Here is a 23,206-nt window from a genome sequence, read left to right on the forward strand (position 1 = left end):
CTCTGAAGGGAGGAGAGAACTTCCACTTTGACCATGGCCTTGTCTAAAAATTATCAGAGTCAGTGAACTCAGGGGGCTTCCATAGCCTTGGCAGCTCATGACAAGAGCCTAGGGTGATTACTGATGCCATAAACAAGAGTGTCAATTTGTTAAGTCAACAACAGGAGTCACTGTGCACTTACTCTTCATGTAGGATCTTTGTCCTTAGTGTGCTGTACATTGAGATTTAATGCTATAACTAGTACTCAAACAGTATTTTTCACTTTATGTTTCTGTGTGGGAGCAAACTTTTGAAATCTTTAGTTAATGTATGCTAAACTGATCTTCTGTATATAAAGGGAATCGAAAATGAATCTTGATATGAATGGAAGGGGAGAGGGAGTGGATAAGGGGAGGGTTGCGGGTTGGAGGGACGTTATGGGGGGGAAGCCATTGTAATCCATAAGCTGTACTTTGGAAATTTTTATTCATTAAATAAAAGTTAAAAAAAATAACATCAAAAATCTCATAAAGGATTTTTTGATTTTTAGATGGTTTCATATGACATTGCTAGTGCTGAGGCATAGCGGGTTAACTCACCGCCTGCACTGCCGGCATTCTGTATGGGCACTGGTTCAAGACCTGGTTGATCCATTTCTGATCTAGCTCTCTGCTATGGCCTAGGAAAGCAGTAGAAGATGGCCCAAGTCCTGGGCCCTGCAACTGCATGGGAGACCCAGAAGAAGCTCCATGCTCCTGGCTTCAGATCAGCGCAGCTCCTGCCCTTTCAGCCAATTGAGGAGTGAACTATCAGACTCTCTCTCTCTCTTTCTCTCTCCCTCTCTCTCTGTGTGCCTCTCCTTCTCTCTCTGTGGAACTCTGCCTTTCAAATAATTTAATAAATCGTTAAAAAATAAAATAAATAAATGTTTTTATGTGAATAAATATTTCTCTTAGGAAATGTCAAAGAATACTTAAATTGTAGAGAAAATATCATCATCCTTATTAATATCATCATGTATAGTTATCATGAACAAAAACTTGAGAGTTGATGGAGTAGGGTCTTGAGAAGTCATTGAGAAAGTTGAAAATAGTATACCTTATGAATAAATTTGGTCAGGAGTGATCTTTTGTATCCTACAAAGTAACTGATTTTTTAATTGAACTTTGGGTAATCATTTAATTCATTTGAACTCAAGAGTGGAAAGTCTATTCAAATGGAAAATGATAAGACTGTAGATGACAACCTTCAAGATGTCCCTCAATGATTCTACTATCAGATATTTTGTTGCGTTGTCCCCTCTCCCCTTAATATCAGAATTAATTTCTGTGAGAATTAGAATAAAGTACACATAATGATAAACTCTAAAAGATATTTCACATTTTCAGAAACCTACTAACTCTAGAGAAAACATATGCAATGCTAATACAAACCCAATTATTCTGTGAAATTCCTTAAAGGCAAAACAGTATTTTCTTATTTTAAAACAAATTTAACTTGTCTTTCTACATATAAATTCCATATATTATAATATATGAAAATGGTGTCTATTTCCTTTCATTTTTGAGGGAAATATGCTACATTCATTTCTTTCTTGATTTTAATATAAAGAAAGATATTGTGTACTGCAATAGCATAGCAGTTGGATAAGCAGAGAAAATTGCCCTAGTTAAATCTCTACATGCCAAGAAACGTCATCAAATTGAACAAACCATATGGATGTTATCATGAAAGGATTTCAGTAGTAAGAAATGGCTGCAAAACACTGAGAAAAGCCTGAATGAAATGGAGATGGAGCGCAAAGGAAATAACCAACGTAAGATAAGCAATATTTAGTATGTTTTATATTCTAATTGATTGAAACATTAACACATATGTGCGTAAATTAGTTATCATGACAATGGAGACTTTTCAAAATAACAGATTCCTAATTGAAAGAATTATACATTGCAGTTATCTTTTCAAATGAATGATGCTGGAAATTTCTGTTATTTCTAAAATTAATCAAACCTTCTTAACTCTGAAGGAATGATTAAGATACACATTATCATTTTTTGTTTCTACACTGCCCGTGTTCTATATTGCAACTAAGTGAATTACTAGCATTCCTCAAATATATCATATTTATAGAGTACTAAAATAATTGTATAATAGAAATTATTTTCAAATATACAGGAAAAATATACTCAAATAGACAATGTTGTGCTAAAGAAAAATTTCAATCCAAAGAATTAAAACTTGTTTTTGCAGCAAAACGGATATAACTGGAAGCCATTATACTGAGTGAAATAAGCCAGTCCCAAAAAAACAAATATCATGTTTTCCCTTATCCGCAATAACTAATATAGTATAAAAAATGTAATGTATATGTCACCTTAATTTTAAAAAAATCATAGATTCTATTATCTTATTATTACAAAATAAAACAACTGAATCCAGCAACAAAACTAAAAATACCCAATATTTGGAAATCAAATCATTCAGTTCAAAATATTTTTATCTTTAAATATTAATGGATATCCAATTAAGTCCATTAATATTTAAAGATAAAAATATTTTGAACTGAATGATTTTAAAAATAAGAAATGAAAATATTTAAGATTCAGTTAAATCAATGCTTAAAAGAAAATGAGTCCTCAGATACCTAAACATAAAGAAACGCAAGAAATTATGCATAATTTTGTCACTCAATTTTATATACAAGACGTTAAGAAAAGAAGATGCAGTCTTTTTTAAAAAAAATTGATAAATTTCTAGATCTTAGGGTTACTTTGAAACAATTATATCAGAAAAAAATTGACTCTAAAAGAAGACAAAAAGATAAATTGAATCTTATGAAAACTAAAATGCTTCAGTAAAGTTTTATTTAAAATACCTACACAATTTTTCCATCAAAAGGAGAATGACAAATTTTATTACATTTACTCAGAACAACACTCGATAGCAACAGAGAAAGACTCAACTATTCATATATGTGACAGCTTTGTTTAATATGGAACTTTAAAGTTACTGACGATGTTACTATAAAGATTTATGTGCATTCTTCTATTTCTACTATCCAAAAATGCCACAGATAAAATTATGTTGTCTCATTTAAAGTAACGATTACAAGATTTTCACTGACAATATCTTAGTACTACAATCTATGATACAAGGTTCAATCTATCTGCTATTTTTATTTATTGAGGTAAAATTGACAAAGTTTATATATATATATAAATAAATATATATATATATGTATATTTAAAGTGTAGAACATGGTATACACTGTAAAATGATTTCCACTATCAAGCTGACCAGATTATCACACATTAACCTTAATACTGGTCTGAGAACTTAAGAGACAATCTCGTGGCAGACTTCAAGTTTTCTATATATTACTATTAACTACAGTCAGTAAGGTGTGCATTACAATTGCAAACGTACTTGTCTTGTTACTGAAAGTTGTCAGCCTCTGAGCCGTGTCTTCCCATTTTCCCCACCCTTAGACCTGGAGTGATATTGACTCCCAGGCCACTCTGCCCAGCAACATGTGTCTTGACTGGGCCCAGACTCTCAGCACATGCAAAAGTGATTGCTTTACAGTTGAGAATGTGACACTGAGCCAGGCCAATGAGAATCAATTCTGAATCCAGAATAACTAGTGGACTCTTGGGACTTGGATTAAAATACACAAACCTTTTTTAAAATTATTAAGTAAGTTGGAGTTGGGTTTCTTTTTTAACTAAAATTTTGTGATGAGATTAATGAGTTATTAGTAAGCGCTGTGGAAGATTAAGCCTCTGATTATAAAATAAATTGAAAGTATGTTATCAGGGCTGGCACTGTGGCATAGTGAGTAAAGTCGCTGCCTGCACTTGCTGACATCCCATATGGGCACCGGTTCAAGTCTCGGATGCTCTGCTTCCAATCCAGCTCTCTACTATGGACTGGAAAAGCAGCAGAATATGGCCCAGGTCCTTGGGTCCCTGCACCCATGAAGGAGACCCAGAGGAAGTTCCTGGCTTGCAGCTCCAGCTATTGTGGCCAATTGGTGAGTGAGCCAGTGGATAGAAGCCCTCTCTCTCTCTCTCGCTCACTCTCTCTGCCTCACCTTCTCTCTCCATGTAATTCTGACTTTCAAATAAATAAATAAATAGATATTTTTTTATCTTTTATTTAATAAATATAAATCTCCAAAGTACAACTTATGGATTATAGTGGCTTCCCTCCCACCTGTAACCCTCCCCTCTCCCGTTCCCTCTTCCATCCCATTCACATCAAGATTCATTTTCAATTATCTTTATATAGAGAAGAGAAATTTAGTATATACTAAGTAAAGATTTCAACAGTTTGCACCCACACAGAAACACAAAGTATAAAGTACTCTTTGAGTACTAGTTATAGCATTAATTCACAACACATTAAGGACAGAGATCCTACATGAGGAGTAAGTGCACAATGACTCCTGTTGTTGATTTAACAATTTGACACTCTTATTTATGGCATCAGTAATCACCCTAGGCTCTTGTCATGAGTTGCCAAGGCTATGGAGGCCTTTTAGACAAAGTCATAGTCAAAGTGGAAGTTCTCTCCTCCTTTCAGAGAAAGGTACTTCCTTCTTTGATGGCCCATTCTTTCCACTGGGATCTCGCTCACAGAGATCTTTCATTTAGGTTTTTTTTTTTTTTTTTTTTTTTTTTTTTTTTTTTTTTTTTTTCCCAGAGTGTCTTGGCTTTCCATGCCTGAAATACTCTCATGGGCTCTTCAGCCAGATCCGCATGCCTTAAGGGCTGATTCTGAGGCTAGAGCGTTCTTTAGGACATCTGCCCTTCTATGAGTCTACTGTGTACCCCTCTTCCCATGTTGGATTTAATTCAGTTAGCATTAGCAGACACTAGTCTTGTTTATGTGCTCCCTTTTACTCTTAGTCCTATCATTATGATCAATTGTGAACTGAAATTGATCACTTGGAATAGTGAGATGGTATTGGTACTTGCCACCTTGATGGGATTGAATTGGAATCCCCTGGCATGTTTCTAACTCTACCATTTGGGGCAAGTCTGATTGAGCATGTCCCAAATTGCACATCCCCTCACTTTGTTATTCCCATTCTTATATTTAATAGGGTTGACTTTTCAGTTAAATTTAAACACCTAAGAATAATTGTGTGTTAATTAAAAAGTTCAACCAACATTATATAGTAGAATAAAAAAATACTAAAAAGGATAAAGTAATAAGTTGTTCATCAACAGTCAGGACAAGGACCTATAAAAAAGAAAGTATGTTATCACAAAATTAAAAGAAAAGAGAGAAGGAAGGAGGAAGGACAGGAGGAGAGTGAGAGCATCATGTATTTAAATTGTAAAAATGAAACACAGGAAATCTCTTTATGTGAATAAAAAATAAAAATACAATACATCATCTGAAAAATTTCCTTATTCTCTGGCACTCAATTCATGCTTTGCCCTAGACAACTTATTATTATTAATATTATTATTGCTCATTTTCAGGAAATGTTACAGAAAATTTATATAATTGAAAAGATACATAGTCAAAAATAAAATAATACATTGAATGCATATACATATATATGTATATAAGTTAAAGCAGGAACATTAACTCAGTATAATATGCTACCTAAAACATGTTAGAAAAGTTTATAATTTTGAAGACTAAACCATCTATAGGAAAGAAAAATATGCTTAAAAAATAAAATGAAAATGAAAAATTGAAGATGTTAAAATATGGTAAAGATGGAAATAGTTACAAAACAAACTAAAGACAAAGCTATTTTTAGAAGAGTATCTCCAAGAACTTTAAATTACAGCCCAATTACTGAGGAATGCATGGGATACTAAAGACAGAAACGACTGTTACAGAAAATTTTTGGATAGTTTTCAATCTTCTCTTAATCAAGAAAATAAATAAATTAATTATCATAAATAAAATTATGTGCTTCAAAATGGCATAAGATAACAAGATATAAATTTCTTGTTTCATTCTCCAAACAGTTGTTTAAATCACATCAATTTCATTATACTGATTTTAAGATATAGGTATGTGGGAAGGAGGGAAGGAATTATTGTTGATTTCTTAGAATTGTATCTATGAAATACATGAGACTGTCCTCTTTATATTAAAACAATTTAAAAACAAGAAGAAAATAGTTTTTAAAAAACCAAGTGATATAATAAATAGTAGATAAACATCCTTAGAAGCAAATGAAAGCAAACTGCATAAAATAATATTTTATTGCTTATAAAAATATAGATGGATTGTAGAAATAAAAATATGTGCAGTTTCATCACTCTTTATTTTCTTTTTCTTTTAATATTTTGATATGAATCGAATTGATCTATAATATTGACTTAGGCCTGAAGGATATAATAATGTGCAAACCCATCTGGGGAACAATTATTTGCAATCTCTTTGCGACTGTGCAACACTGAACTGGATTTTGCAGGTTCCTTTGGTCTCACTGACACATTAAATAAAAATCTGTTAAATTTATTTCCTGCTATAATTTCCAAGCATCAAATAAGAATAATTCCCTGGATTTATTGCAGAGTAACTCTAAAATAAAGTAGTTTAACCCTTGGTGTCTAGTTCTGTTAGCTCCTTCTATGCAATAAATTTATAGAAAACAACATCAAACATTTCCTGGAAAAAAACATTTTAGAAAAATCTAGTACCTATTTTACTTTTAAACCATAATTTCTGTTTTACTAAGTGAAATTTTGTGTATAAAGTGCAATGCAAATCATTTAGGAAGTGAGTAAAGCATGCCTTTTGCCAGTCAAATCCTGAACAAATTGTGAACTCCATTTATACATTCTTTCTGAGTTCATATCTCGCTTTCTATATTTGTATAAATACACACACACACTCAAAAAGATTATTTTTTGAATTTCAAAAAATAGAGCACTTATATACATATATCCCATATTGAAAATGTTAGTACAAAAGTTAGTAGTTTCAGAAATTAAAACATTATAGGTATCATTCAAAGTGTCTTTGATGCCAGGGACCTCATTGCTCTTCTCCAACCCCAAGAAGAGTTCCTGTACTCAGATTTTATTTTTACCTTTCATCTAAAATGTTTCTATTTCTTGCTGTGTGTTTCTATAAATAATACATGTTGTTCTCTCTGCACAGATATTTTATTTTTTGTTTTATGTTATTATCCTCTAATAATCACTTTTCTATGTTTAGATTTAGATTTGTTTTATTTTTGCAGAGCTCCCAAATTAGAGAGTGTATATGCAGTATTTTTCTTTCTGTGTCTAGCTTATTTCACTTAACATGATACATTCATGTTCCATTCATTTTCCTGTGAATGAATGATTCCAATCTTTTTTATAATTGAAGCATATCCCATTATGTTGATGCACAATATGTTCTTTATCCGTTCAATTGATGATGATTGATTCCATATATTGGCTAAGATGAATGATGCTGCAATAAACATGGTAGGGTAGTTGTCTGATAAAATGATTTCATGTCTTTCCAAAATATATACAGTAGGGGCTGGCACTGCGGCACAGGCTAAACCTCTGCCTGCGGTGCTGGCATCCCATATGGGTGCTGGTTCTAGTCCTGGCTGCTCCTCTTCCAATCCAGCTCTCCCAGCTCTCTGCTGTGGCCTTGGAAAGCAACAGAAGATGGTCCAAATGCTTGTGTCCCTGCATCTGCTTGGAAGACTGGGAAGAAGCACCTGGCTCCTTGCTTCAGATTGGTGCAGCTCCGGGTGTTGCAGCCATTTGGAGAGTGAACCAATGGAAGGAAGACCCCTCTCACTGTTTGTAACTCTACCTCTCAAATAAATAAATAAAATCTTTTCACTTTATGTATATTTTGTACACACACGCACACACACACAGTAGTCGGATTGCTGGATCATATGGGCAAGAGTTTTTGTTGATGTTAGTTTTTTTAAGGAAATCTTAAAAATTCATATTTTATTTATTTCATTTTCCCTCATTCAGTCTTTCCAATTTATCATGTACTACTTATCATTAACTTTTCTTCACTACTGGAAATTATATGATATTCTAAGTTTATTTGGTATATGAGGATACTTCAAAGCTTTGGAAAATTGAATTAAAATATGAGCTTCTTTTATTTAAACGTTTTGAAATCCTGGGACAGGCATTTGGCTTAGATGTTAAGACACCAATTAGGGTGCCCCCATCCCATATCTGGAATACCTGGTTCCAAGTACTTGCTCCAGCTTCTGATTCTAGCTTCTTGTTAATTTAGACCCTGGTAGCTCGCATAGTTGGGTTCCTGTAATCCCTGAGGTAGACTTGGCTGAAGTTCCTGGATCATGGCCTCAGCATCCAGGCAGCTGCAAGGATCTGAGCAGTGAATCAGCAGATGAGCACTTCTCTCTCTCCCTCTCTGTTTCTCTCTCGCTTTCTCTTGCTTTCTCTGCCTCTCTAATAAACACAAATACATCCATGCATACAAAGGGTCTTCAAAAAACTCATGGAAGAATTACATATTTTGATCATTTTTCTGCTAAATTAAATACTTTAATTCTATTTTCCTACAAACTTTCTAAATTACCCTATTGTTGTACAGTCCTACTAATCAAGAGTATTATCTTCCTACTGGATATTAAAATGATCTTAAAAAAATAACTTCTGGGCCAATGCTGTGGTGTAGTGGGTAAAGCCACAGCCTGAAGAACTGGCATCCCATGTGGTCGCTAGTTTGAGTCCCAGGTGATCCACTTCCGATCCAGCTCTCTGCTATGGCCATGTAAAGCAGTAGAAAATGGCCCAAGTCCTTGGGCCCCTGAACCCACGTGGGAGACCTGTAGAAAACATCCGACTTCTGTCTTTGGATCAGCACAGCTCCCTCTCTCTCTCTCTCTCTCTCTACCTATACAACTCTGTAACTCTGACTTTAAAATAAATTAAAATACAATTTTTTAAAAATTAATTTCTATCCTGGTATGCAGGGATGGTTCAACATTCGCAAAACAATCAATGTGATTCTTCACATTAACAGACTGCAGAAGAAAAACCATATGATTATCTCAATAGATGCAGAGAAAGCATTCGATAAAATTCAACACCATTTCATGATGAAAACTCTAAGCAAACTGGGTATAGAAGGAACATTCCAGCCGGCGCCGTGGCTCAATAGGCTAATCCTCCACCTTGCGGCGCCGGCACACCGGGTTCTAGTCCCGGTTGGGGCGCCGGATTCTGTCCCGGTTGCCCCTCTTCCAGGCCAGCTCTCTGCTATGGCCAGGGAGTGCAGTGGAGGATGGCCCAGGTGCTTGGGCCCTGCACCCCATGGGAGACCAGGAAAAGCACCTGGCTCCTGGCTCCTGCCAGGATCAGCGCGGTGCGCCGGCTGCAGCGGCGGCCATTGGAGGGTGAACCAACGGCAAAGGAAGACCTTTCTCTCTCTGTCTCTCTCTCTCACTGTCCACTCTGCCTGTCAAAAAAAAAAAAAAAAAAAAAAAAAAAAAAAAAAAAGAAGGAACATTCCTCAATATAATCAAAGCAATTATTGAAAAACCCACGGCCAGCATCCTATTGAATGGGGAAAAGTTGGAAGCATTTCCACTGAGATCTGGTACCAGACAGGGATGCCCACTCTCACCACTACTATTTAACATAGTTCTGGAAGTTTTAGCCAGAGCCATCAGACAAGAAAAAGAAATTAAAGGAATACAAATTGAGAAGGAAGAAGTCAAACTATCCCTCTTTGCAGACGATATGATTCTTTACTTTGAGGATCCAAAGAACTCTACTAAGAGACTATTAGAACTCATAGAGGAGTTTGGCAAAGTGGCAGGATATAAAATCAATGCACAAAAATCAATAGCCTTTGTATACACAAGCAATGCCATGGCTGAGAAAGAACTGCTAAGATCAATCCCATTCACAATAGCTACAAAAACAATCAAATACCTTGGAATAAACTTAACCAAGGACGTTAAAGATTTCTACGATGAGAATTACAAAATCTTAAAGAAAGAAATAGAAGAGGAACCAAAAAATGGAAAAATCTTCCATGCTTATGGATTGGAAGAATCAACATCATCAAAATGTCCATTCTCCCAAAAGCAATTTATACATTCAATGCAATCCCAATCAAGATACCAAAGACATTCTTCTCAGATCTAGAAAAAATGATGCTGAAATTCATATGGAGGCACAAGAGACCTCGAATAGCTAAAGCAATCTTGTACAACAAAAACAAAGCCGGAGGAATCACAATACCAGATTTCAGGACATACTACAGGGCAGTTGTTATCAAAAGAGCATGGTACTGGTGCAGAAACAGATGGATAGACCAATGGAACAGAATTGAAACACCAGAAATCAACCCAAACATATACAGCCAACTTATATTTGATCAAGGATCTAAAACCAATTCATGGAGCAAGGACAGTCTATTCAATAAATGGTGCTGGGAAAACTGGATTTCCACATGCAGAAGCATGAAGCAAGACCCCTACCTTACACCTTACACAAAAATCCACTCAACATGGATTAAAGACCTAAATCTATGACCTGACACCATCAAGTTACTAGAGAACATTGGAGAAACTCTTTAAGATATTGGCATGGGCAAAGAATTTCTGGAAAAGACCTGGGAGGCACAGGCAGTCAAAGCCAAAATCAACTATTGGGATTGCATCAAATTGAGAAGTTTCTGTACTGCAAAAGAAACAGTCAGGAGAGTGAAGAGACAACTGACAAAATGGGAAAAAATATTTGCAAACTATGCTACAGATAAAGGGTTAATAACCAGAATCTACAAAGAAATCAAGAAACTCCACAAAAACAAAACCAACAACCCAATTAAGAGATGGGCCAAGGACCTCAATAGACATTTTTCAAAAGAGGGAATCCAAATGGCCAACAGGCACATGAAAAAATGTTCAAGGTCACTAGCAATCAGGGAAATGCAAATCAAAACCACAATGAGGTTTCACCTCACCCCAGTTAGAATGGCTCACATACACAAATCTACCAACAACAGATGCTGGCAAGGATGTGGGGAAAAAGGGACACTAACCCACTGTTGGTGGGAATGCAAACCGGTCAAGCCACTATGGAAGTCAGTCTGGAGATTCCTCAGAAACCTGAATATAACCCTACCATTCGACCCAGCCATCCCACTCCTTGGAATTTACCCAAAGGAATTTAAATTGGCAAACAAAAAAGCGGTCTGCACCCTAATGTTTATTGCAGCTCAATTCACAATAGCCAAGACCTGGAACCAACGTAAATGCCCATCAACGGTAGACTGGATAAAGAAATTATGGGATATGTACTCTTTATAATACTATACCGCAGTAAGAAAAAACGAAATCCAGTCATTTGCAACAAAATGGAGGAATCTGGAGCACATCATGCTGAGTGAAATAAGCCAGTCCCAAAGGGACAAATACTATATGTTCTCCCTGTTCGGCGACAACTGACTGAACACCAAAGGGGAAACTTGTTGAAGTGAAATGGACACTATGAAAAACGGTGACTTGATCAGCATAGCCCTGACTGTTAATGAACAACTTAATTCATTATCCCTCTTAGTAGTTTTTTTTTTTTTTGTCTGTTCCACTTAATATGACTGGTTTAATTCTGTAATCAATACACAGTTATTCTTAAGTGTTAAAACTTAACTGAAATGTGATCCCTGTTAAACATAAGAGTGGGAATAAGAGAGGGAAGAGATGTATAATTTGGGACATGCTCAAGCTGACTTGCCCCAAATGGTAGAGTTAAAAACATACCAGGGGATTCCAATTCAATCCCATCAAGGTGGCATGTACTAATGCCATCTCACTATTCCAAGTGATCAATTTCAATTCACAATTGATCATAATGAAAGGACTATGAGTCAAAGGGAGCACATAAACAAGTCAAGTACCTGCTAACACTAACCGATGGAATAAATAAAGGGGAGAGTGATCCAACATGGGAAGTGAGATACTCAGCAGACTCATAGAATGGCAGATGTCCTAAATAGCACTCTGGCCTCAGAATCAGCCCTAAAGGCATTCGGAACTGGCTGAAAAGCCCATGAGAGTATTTCAGGCATGGAAAGCCAAGACACTCTGGCAAAAGATCTCTGCGAGTGAGATCCCAGTGGAAAGAACAGGTCTTCAAAGAAGGAGGTACCTTTCTCTGAAGGGAGGAGAGAACCTCCACTTTGACTATGACCTTGTCTAAACAAGATAAGAGTCGGAGAACTCAGAGGGCTTCCATAGCCTTGGAAACTCATGACCGGAGCATAGGGAGACTACTGATGCCATAGACAGGAGTGTCAATTGGTAAAGTCAACAACAGGAGTCACTGTGCACTTACTCCTCATGTAGGATCTCTGTCCTTAATGTGCTGTGTATTGAGATTTAATGCTATAACGAGTACTCAAACAATATATTTCACTTTGTGTTTCTATGGGGGTGCAAACTGTTGAAATCTTTACTTAATGTATACTAAACTGATCCTCTGTAAAAAAAAAAAAAAAAAAAAAAAAAGAAATTATCAATTCCCAACTTGACTCTCACTGGGATTAAACATGACAATAGGTCTGATCTGATTTCATCATCACTTAAAAAAAATCATCTATTATTTTTCACTTTATGTTTCTGTGTGAGAGCAAACTGTTGAAATCCTTACTTAATGTATACTAAGCTGATCTTCTGTATATTAAGATAATCGAAAATGAATCTTGATGTGAATGGAAGGGGGGAGGGAGTGGGAAAGGGGAGGGTAGTGGGTGGGAGGGACGGTATGTGGGGGAAGCCATTGTAATCCATAAATCGTACTTTGGAAATTTATATTCATTAAATAAAAGTTAAAAAAAAAAGAAAAAAATACACAGTTATTCTTAAGTGTTGAAATTTAACTGAAATGTGATCCCTGTTAAACATAAGAGTGGGAATAAGAGAGGGAAGAGATGTATAATTTGGGACATGCTCAGGCTGACTTGCCCCAAATGGTAGAGTTAGAAACATACCAGGGGACTCCAATTCAATCCCATCAAGGTGGCATGTACCAATGCCATCTCACCAGTCCAAGTGATCAATTTCAGTTCACAATTGATCATAATGATAGGACTAAGAGTCAAAGGAAGCACATAAACAAGTCTAGTACCTGCTAATACTAACTGATAGAATAAATGAAGGGGAGAGTGATCCAACATGGGAAGCAAGATACTCAGCAAACTCATAGAATGGTGGATGTTCTAAACAGCACTCTGGCCTCAGAATCAGCCCTAAAGGCATTCCTATCTGGCTGAAAAGCCCATGAGAGTATTTCAGGCATGGAAAGCCAAGAAACTCTGGCAAAAAAAAAAAAAAAAAAAAAAACAAAAAAAAAACAAACCCTAAATGAAAGATCTCTGTGAGTGAGATCCCAGTGGAAAGAACAGAGGTACCTTTCTCTGAAGGGAGGAAAGAACCTCCACTTTGACTATGACCTTGTCTAAACAAGATAAGAGTCGGAGAACTCAAGGGGCTTCCATAGCCTTGGAAACTCATAACTGGTGCATAGGGAGATTACTGATGCCATAAACAGGAGTGTCAATTGGTAAAGTCAACAACAGGAGTCACTGTGCACTTACTCCTCATGTAGGATCTCTGTCCTTAATGTGCTGTACATTGAGACTTAATGCTATAACGAGTACTCAAACAGTATATTTCACTTTGTGTTTCTATGGGGGTACAAACTGTTGAAATCTTTACTTAATGTATACTAAACTGATCTTCTGTTAAAAAAAATAAAATAAAAAAAAAGAAGAAGAAGAAGAAATTATCAATTCCCAACTTGACTCTCACTGGAATTAAACATGACAATAGGTCTGATCTGATTTCATTATCATTTAAAAAATTATCTATTATTCTTCACTGTATGTTTCTGTGTGGGAGCAAACTGTTGAAATCTTTACTTAATGTATGGTAAACTGATCTTCTGTATATAAAGAGAATCGAAAATGAATCTTGATGTGATTGGAAGGGGAGAGGGAGTGGGAAAGGGGAGGGTTGCGGGTGGGAGGGACGTTATGGGGGGGAAGCCATTGTAATCCATAAGTCGTACTTTGGAAACTTATATGCATTAAATAAAAGTTAAAAAAATTAATTTCTATCATTGTCTTTTAATGAATATATTTTAATCATTTGTTTTAATTCTGGGTTCTATTTTTCATTCCCAAAGACTTTATGTTTTAAAACAAAGCTTGGAGAAACTAAAGCTGACTGCTTATTGTAAACAAAATTCACTAGAAAACAGCCACATCAACTCATTTACATGTTTTCCCTTGCAGTTTTCACATTGCAGCAGCAGAGTTAAGTAGCTGTGACAAATACCTTATGGTCAGCTAAGCCTAAAATGTTTCTATACCAATTTCTGTTTTATAAAATCAATGATGATTTTTATTTTACAAGAAATTTACCACCCCCTTTGCCTTGAATTCCTGCTAATGTGTCATCAGCCTTTCTCTTTGGGATAAATTTTCTTTCTGCTTGTATCATAACTTTGAAATTTCCCTTAATTCAGTTTTAGAGGTACTACATTATTTTATCTAACTTTAATTTTACTGAAAATGCCTATGGTTCAAATTCATCATTTAAAATCATTTTGATTGAATATAGAACTTTAGTTTGGCATTTTGTCCTTTCAACTGTTTAAGCTGTCATCTTGCTGCTTTGTGGCATTAATTGCTACTCTTGAGAGATCAGCTGTCAGTCTGAAAAAAAAAAAGCTTTAAACATAATCTGTGTTTTCCCTGCCTCCACCCTGCGCTTTTAAATTTCTGTGTTTGTCTTTGTATAACTGCATAGCAATATAAAGTGACTATTTATAAACCAAAATTAAATGCTGAATTTCTCCAGTTGTCAATAAGTGAGTTTTGTCATCGTACATTGAGTAAACAAATTACCACAAACTAATTACCTCTAATAGACATACATTTCTCAGTTTCTGTAGGTTAAGTGCCTGGAAATGGCATAGCTGGGCCCTCTGATTACTGTCTCACAAGAGTGAAATGAAAGCATTGAATGTCACTCTTTCTTTCTGGATACAATGGACAGCAACTTGCTTCCAAGATCATTCTGGTTGCTTCAGAATTCAGTGTCTTGCAGCAATAGCAGGGAGGTCCAGGTTACTCACTGAATGGTAATCCTGTCTGTGCTCTTAGCTTCCTACGGCTAGGCTACCCACGTCCTTTCTCGTGTGGCCCTGTCTTTCCTCAAGCCAGCAGTGGAGTCTACATGCTTCAGATTCTCTACCCACTTATCTTAATTTATATTTTTTTTCAAGAACTTAGGGCTAGCAGAACAATTCATTCATTTCTGTAGTATGCAGCAACAGAAAAATTAATTGCCATGGTTACTGTTTGCTTTTATTATATTGCTCAACTTAAGACAGTATTTTAGAAAAACTGATTTTAGGTACAGGAAGCCAGCTTGTTCCGTAACTATCCCAGGGTGGATGTTTATGTCTTATATGTTATGATATTGATTAGAAACAATGAATATCAAGATTAAGCAAATTTTGAGCTATCTTTTCGTGAATGTGTATTTTATTTCTTTAATACAAGGTACTGAACACTGTCTATATGTAGTTAAGCAAGTCTCTTAAAGGACAGTGTTAACTGTTATTATAGCTCAATCTTTATTTCCTTTAGAAAGAAATTCTGCCTCTCGTTTTGTCAGAATCAACCAAAATACAGATTTCAATCCAATACTGGCCCCACAAGGACAAAAATCATTGGCATGATACAACATAGTAGACAGGATTATCAGTTCATATACTGTATTCTGTTCCACACACAATCCCACATGCATGAGTCTTTCATGGATGCAGTAATTATTCCTATTTGAAACAAATTGTTGCTTGATTTGGAGTTTGGTCACTTTTTTAAAAAAATGTATTTGACAGATGGAGTTAGCCAGTGAGGGAGAGCGACAGAGAGAAAGGTCTTCCTTCTATTGGTTCACCCCCTAAATGGCCACTACAGCCGGAGTTATCTTCCTGGTCTCACATGCGGGTGCAGGCGCCCAAGCACTTGGGCCATCCTCCACTGTCTTCCCGGGCCACAGAAGAGAGCTGGACTGGAAGAGGGTGATTGGAACTAGAACCCGGTGCCCATATGGGATGCCGGCGCCACAGGTGAAGGATTAACCAAGTGAACCACGGTGCCAGCCTCCGAGTTTGGTCACTTTTACCCACTAAATGTGATGAAAGTTAATATGTGCCAATTTTGAGTTAAGCTTTATGACACAGCACCTAATTCCACCTTCCCTCTTGAACTTCTATAATCATTATAAGGAGAACATGCTATCTACCTAGTCCAAGCACAATGATGTACAAAACCAGTCTGAACACAATCTGTAGCTTGGAGTCAAGGATCACTAATTGGAGCCTAGATCAGATTTATCTTAAGTGACTCTCTCATCCATGGGGAAGAATATTAATGTGAGAGTAATTTTAGTACATTACTCAAATTTTACCTGCCAGAAATATCTTATTTTAAAACCATTTCCATTTCTTTGGCTGGTGCCACTACTCAATAGGCTAATCCTCCGCCTGCAGCGCTGGCTCACTGAGTTCTAGTCCCAGTTGCTCCTCTTCCAGTCCAGCTCTCTGCTGTGGCCCGGGAGTGCAGTGGATAATGGCCCAAGTGCTTGGTCCCTGCACCCACATGGGAGACCAGGAGAGGCACCTGGCTCCTGGCTTCAGATAAGCCCGGTGTGTCGGCCGCAGCGGCCATTGTGGGGTGAACCAACGGAAAAGGAAGACCTTTCTCTCTCTCTCTCTCTCTCTATCACTGTTAACTCTGTCTGTCAAAAAATAAATAAATAAATAAAATAAAAATAAAAAGCATTTCTTTGAACTGTAGAGCATATATGGCGAGTATATATGTATATTCTTAATACCTTTACTTGCTTCTCTAAAATATATTTTGAACATTCAGTAAACTTTTATAACAAGACCACAAATATTAGCTTCTATTTGCTTTGTCTTTAAAGGCAGATTTACAGAAAGAGGATATAGGAGAAACAGAATGAGAGAGAAATCTTTCATTTGCTGATTCACCCCACCCCTCAAGTAGTTGCAACAGCCGGGTCTAGGCCAGCCTGTAACCATGAGCCAGGAATTCCATCCTGGTGTCTCATATGGATGTCAGGGGCCCAAGCACTTGGTCCATCTTCTACTACCTTCTCAGGCTCATTAGCTGGAAATTGGATTGGAAGTGAGGTAGCTGGGACTTGAACTGGCTGCCCTCACAACAGCTACTACTGCACCACAATATCACCTCCATTTTCTATTTTCTGACCTTCAGCAATTTCATGAATATTGTAATCTGGTTCTTAAACCACTGAGTAGCAAATATCTTCCCATATTAATGCATGAAATATCTTGCTTTTAAAAAATGTTCCCATTTCTCCGTGCACTTGTTCCATTTTTCTAAAAAGATCTGGCTCTCTGAGTTAGTCTTCTGTTGCTTTTCATACATTTTATTAAACATTGAAGAGAAATTAAGATATTATTCATTAGGTTGTATTTATTCTAGTAATAGATTCAAGTCAGTTTTAAAATTAATATTTTTTTCATTTCTTATATATTAATTCATTAATTTCTAAAGCAGCTTAACAATGAAATAATGGCTTAGGAAATAATGTGAAGAACCTCTTTGTTGTCTTGCTTTGCTTCATAGCTTCCAGAAAATATGCAATATATCATATATACCCACTGGGCATTTATCCAATCTGCTGGTGTCTTTATGAAAGGAAATTGGACACAGAGAGAAGGAGGGATCATGATCACATATGCATAAAGGACAACGTGAAGAAGCATCAAAAAGGCAGCCATCTGCCAATCAAGGGGAGAGGTCTAAAATAAATTCTACCCTAAGTAGAATCAGAGAAAACCAATTCTGTCAAAATTTTGATCTTACATTTTGAGCCTCCAAAACTGTGAGAGATAAGTTTGTGTAGTTTCAGATAATGAGTTAGTGTAGTTTGAGCTATCCAGTTTGTGGTATCTTGTTGTGGAAGTTCTATTAAACTGACATGGTTACATTAAAAAACAAAAATGATTTGAGTGTGTGATGGATTTTTTCCCATTCTCAATTCAGTAATTTCAGGATCTGTGAGAAAGTTAACACAGCAGATATTTTTCTCAGTACTTTAAGCAGAAAGTATTGACATCTGATCAACCCCAGGGAACATAGCCCTTGGAAAAGTATTTGTGTAATTTAATTGATTAAATCTTTCACATAAGTGAAATGAACTGGGGTATGATAGCTATCAGTGTTACCTTAAACAAGCCTTCATTGACAATAAGTACCTAGTTTCATGGTTAGAGTACTGAGTAGTGGGTACTATGGCCAATTGCCCAATAGAACGTGTCTGTGGAAACCCCTTCAAAAAATACCTGAACTTCCAGACATGAGTAGCCTTCACTGGGAAAAAGTATGTAATATGACTACTTCAATTAGATGTTGAGAGAGAAAGAGAACACTTATGAAGCATGTATAGGGATTCGGGTCTCTATGCCTGTACTCCCTGGTTTCTATTAAGGCTAGAGGGAATCGTCCATGCACAAAGCCGCTTTTCTCTCTCACACCAATTGCAAATTCAGGAAGTTCTCAAAATCACACTTAGCTTTTATAATTCACTAGAATGACTCACAGAAGACACCAGAAGATATTATACTCACAGTTACACTTTCTTATAGCTGAAAGAGAGAGATTAAAATCAGCTTAAGGAAGAAGTGCATTTGGACAGAATCCAGGATGAAACAAAACATGGATCTTCCAGCAGTTCTCTCAGTATGGAAACAGGAGAGTCTCACTGCCCTGGTACGGATGTGTGATAATATAGAGAGAGTATTATTGCCCACTAAGAAAACTCACCCAACGCTATATGACTCTCCTCCATATCACAGTGTTGATTTTTTAGGCATCATTATTCCCTATTCTGAATCCTATCTACCATGGCAACATAAATTATCTTGTTAGACTATTTAGAGTGATCTCAGGTCCCTAGGTAAAGAAATACAGTCAATATTTGAAAGGATGGCTACTTCCAGAAAAATAAGGAAACATCCATACCTATTTTAGTATAGGAATAAATGCTTTTTTGTACATTGCCCTTGCATGTACTTTTTCTGTTTTTGTCTTTTTTACATACATATATAAAACAATGAGTAAAATCTGCTTAAGCTGGCCGGCGCCGTGGCTCACTAGGCTAATCCTCCGCCTTGCGGCGCCGGCACACCGGGTTCTAGTCCCGGTCGGGGCGCCGGATTCTGTCCCAGTTGCCCCTCTTCCAGGCGAGCTCTCTGCTGTGGCCCGGGAGTGCAGTGGAGGATGGCCCAGGTGCTTGGGCCTTGCACCCCATGGGAGACTGTCGCTCCCCGTCTTCGCGGAGGAACGACACAGGACCCTGCGCTGTTCTTTTGTCTGCTCGGCCCTCCCCGGGTTTGCTGCTGGTTCTTCCCGGGTTGGCTACCGTCCCTTCCACCTCCGTGGAAGGGCGGTTCCCCCTGCCACTTTCCCCACTTCCGAAGGGGAGCGGCACACCGCCGGCTGGCTCTCTCGGGGGCTGCACAGGTGTTCCTTCAGATAGATGTTCCTGGTGCATGTTGTCTCTCTCCTCCTTTATAGTCCTCTTCCACCAATCCCAACTCTGCTACCCACCCGCCAAGTACGCTGCTCTCCTCCAATCAGGAGCAGGTCCTACAGTTTATTGGTTGAACTGGAGGCAGCTATGTAGAAGCTGTTTTCTCCTCTCCCAGCGCCATATTGTGGGAGAGCAGATGCATAGAATAAGTCTTAATTCCAGTAACAGTCTAGTCCGAGTTGCTCCCCACAGGAGACCAGGAGAAGTACCTGGCTCCTGCCATCGGATCAGCACGGTGCGCCGGCCGCAGCACGCCGGCCGCGGCGGCCATTGGAGGGTGAACCAATGGCAAAGGAAGACCTTTCTCTCTGTCTCTCTCTCTCACTGTCCACTCTGCCTGTCCAAAAAAAAAAAAAAAAAAATCTGCTTAACCTGCTATTGAGTCCAGAATTATGTGCAATTAGTTGACTTCTGAGTGTATTGAAAAAATATTTTATTAAAAATTTTTTTTGACAGAGTTTGACAGTGAGAGAGAGAGAAAAACAGAGAGAAAGGTCTTCCTTCTGTTGCTTCAACCCCCTAATGGCGGGTATGGCCAGCACGCTGCACTGATCCGAAGCCAGGAGCCAGGCGCTTCCTCCTGGTCTCCCATGGGGTGCAGGGCCCAAGCACTTGGGCCATCCTCCACTGCCTTCCCTGGGCCACAGCAGAGAGCTGGACTGGAAGAGGAGCAACCGGGACAGAATCTGGCGCCCCATCCAGGACTAGAACCGCGGTGCCAGCCTTATTAAAATCTTTAAGTGGCATTTATGGAAACATCAAAAGGCTGCCCAGAGCAAAATTCAAAGAAAATATAGCTGCCCACCTGTAGGGTGTGCATGTGGCAATGAAACCCCAGCTATTATTCTATTCATGTCCTATATCCACTGTGGAGATCATCTTGTCTGAGATTATGACCTTTCTAGAACAAACCAGATTGCTTGAGCAAGGTGGGGACCTAAAGGACCAGTCATTTCAATTCTTGTGAAATAGCTCTGCAGGACAGTTTTCACCTGGAATCTTCCCCCAGAATCACTATGTATGTGGCACTACACAGTTCATCATGAAGTTTTGTAGACCTGCATTGCCAACGATATATCCCTAAATGTAATCCTGATTCCTCTGTATTCCTTTCACAGATATTGGAACCTCAAAATGTCAAAACTCTGTTCAGCCTGGGTTTTCTTATAACTCAATATTAAAAGTCCCAGGAATTACCAGGGAAGACAGGTGATAAAATGTAGTTAAAGGGTATCATTCACTGCTCAGCAGGCAATGACAACCACATCACTGTTAAGTGAGCACAGACAGATCACCCTCCACAACAGAAATCCTGTTGTTAACACTTCAACTCGTCATAATTGACTGAAGACTATAGCCAATAACTAAGCCACAGAAATTAGTAGTCAACAGTAGCTGAATTTCAAACACCCAAGTAAGACAGGAGTTATGCTGAAATAATAACCTTGACTAGAAAGAAAGGTGAAACCTTCACACATCAAATACAGGCATCTGAATAGAAATTTGTAAAAATTTCTGATTAGCTAATCTCTAAATCTTCTAGATTTGTGGAAAAAGTTCTTTCTATTATTACTTTGGTATAGAAAATGCAGTGATTTCTCTCCAATAAGAAAAGCATTCCTTTCTCAACATGTATCCATATCGTTTCCTGACTACTGAAACTATGTCCAGTGTTAAGTGGAAGCTCACTCCATATTGGGATGTATTGTATCTATAAGCCCAGAAAAGCACTATACACAAGGGAACTGAACACATATCCACTGGAAAATTACATATAACTTTGGATTCTGAGAGTACTTGGTCAAAAAGTAGGGGTTTGATGAAGCATACATTTGTTAGAATTGGGCCACCCAAGCATAATGTATAATATCTAACATAGTAAGACCCCAAGGAGATGAAATAAGCTAGCTATTATAATTGATCTAGAAAGCAAGGGGGAAAGAGTGAGTTAAGGTGAACTATGTTAAGGTGGTCAAATTGTAGTTATAGGCATTTAGATATTAGGATTATGAATAAACAGGCAACCTGAAACTAGCTTCTCTAAGTAACTGACACTAGATGACTAAGTTCCTCAGGAAGGACCCAAAACCCATGATGTATAGGGCGACACAGGGCTATCATATTTAAAGAAGTATCAGCATCACTAAAAAGTTTAATAGTGGCTCGATTCTGTAGGTCATGTTGATGATAGACTGCTATAGAACTAGATTCACTGAAATAAATAGATGAGTAGCATCATAAAACCATGGGGTCAAGTGGTAATATTAACTACAGAAGCTACAGTAATGCAATAATTCTAATGGTTGACAAGTTCAAAGTGATAGAATGGAGGTGGGTTGGAGGAGGTCCAAGTACAATTATAGAGATGGGTATAAGAATATAGCATCTCTACAGACAAAATACATGGATACTCACTAAAAAGGAAAGTCAGTTATGTGTGCACAGTTGATAAAAGATAGATTATAGAGACACCTGAATGATAAAGACATAGGTGACACACTCTCTCAGATACAATATTCTGTGAATATAAGGCTTATGATTCCAGGCAGATTTTGCACTGAATCAAAGACCTTTAAACATGGGTCTGAGAATCAAAGAGCAGAAGTTAACCGAAGCTACACTAACCTCTACGACCTTTTGGAATCCTGGAAGTCAATGCTGTTATAACTTCACTGCTATCATCTTTGGATCAAGCAGATCCAAAAACTGGAGGCGAGATCATTACAGTGTTCTGAGGGCTGAGTTGAGGATAAATAGCATTGTGTTAATTGAGGATAATAGTTGAGGTAATTGAGGATAAAAATTGAGGATAATATTTGATAATAATAGCATTGAGTGAACCTAAACTGAAAATGGTTTCTCTTAATTCTGATTGATACCTTGGAAGGAAAGGTTAGCAACAAATTTGCAACTCAGAATAACCTAAGGAAGCTTTGGCTTATCTCAAACACCTTTGTTAACAATGTTAACTTTTAACTAGCTTGTTTTTTATTTATTAATTTTTCTTTTTTTTTATTTAGAGAAGAGCATGAACACAGTCCCCCACTACCACAAATTATGCAGTCGAGTTTCCCGCATTTGGGGAAATCGCAAGAGTCAGCATACCCGGAGTGTAATGGATGAACCTCGCCCTGGGAAAACCACCTTTGTGACCATGGTATCTCCCCTTCCAGGTAAGTATATTAACTAGCTTGTTAATTACAAGTTAAAATTGTTAGACAATAAATCATCTAATTAATATGTTAGAAGATTCAAATATGTGTAATCAGAAATTAACATTGTAAAAAACAGAGAAGTGCTTACAAATGCCACTTAAATCTCCAATATACAGTTCTGAAGACTAGAAGTCTGATATCAAGTTGTTAGCAGCAATTACTTGTTCTGAAGCTGTGAGGGAAAATATTATTTTTGTCTTCTGTACTGGATTTATAAATGACAATCTTTACCTTCACCTGGATAATTTTCTGCATGTGTCTGTGAACAAGTTTTCCCATTTGGTAAGGACATCAGTCATTTAGATATTCAATGATCACATATCTAAATAAGGTATGTTAGGATATACTGGTGAATAGGATTCCAACACA

At 37.3% G+C, this 23,206-nt stretch overlaps 1 non-coding gene and 1 pseudogene across 1 annotated transcript; one reads left to right on the top strand and one right to left on the bottom strand.

Annotated features, from left to right (window-relative positions):
• Positions 1-1,765: 1,765 nt before the first annotated feature.
• Positions 1,766-23,206, top strand: part of LOC127482835 (cell division control protein 45 homolog pseudogene) — a 29,483-nt pseudogene continuing 8,042 nt past the window's right edge.
• On the bottom strand, positions 22,640-22,803 carry LOC127483102 (U1 spliceosomal RNA). The gene has a single exon (XR_007909065.3). It is a non-coding gene; the product is annotated as a U1 spliceosomal RNA (small nuclear RNA).

This window comes from Oryctolagus cuniculus, chromosome 4, assembly GCF_051225735.1.
Source record: "Oryctolagus cuniculus isolate XC-2025 breed Fujian yellow rabbit chromosome 4, ASM5122573v1, whole genome shotgun sequence".
Lineage (NCBI taxonomy): Eukaryota > Metazoa > Chordata > Mammalia > Lagomorpha > Leporidae > Oryctolagus > Oryctolagus cuniculus.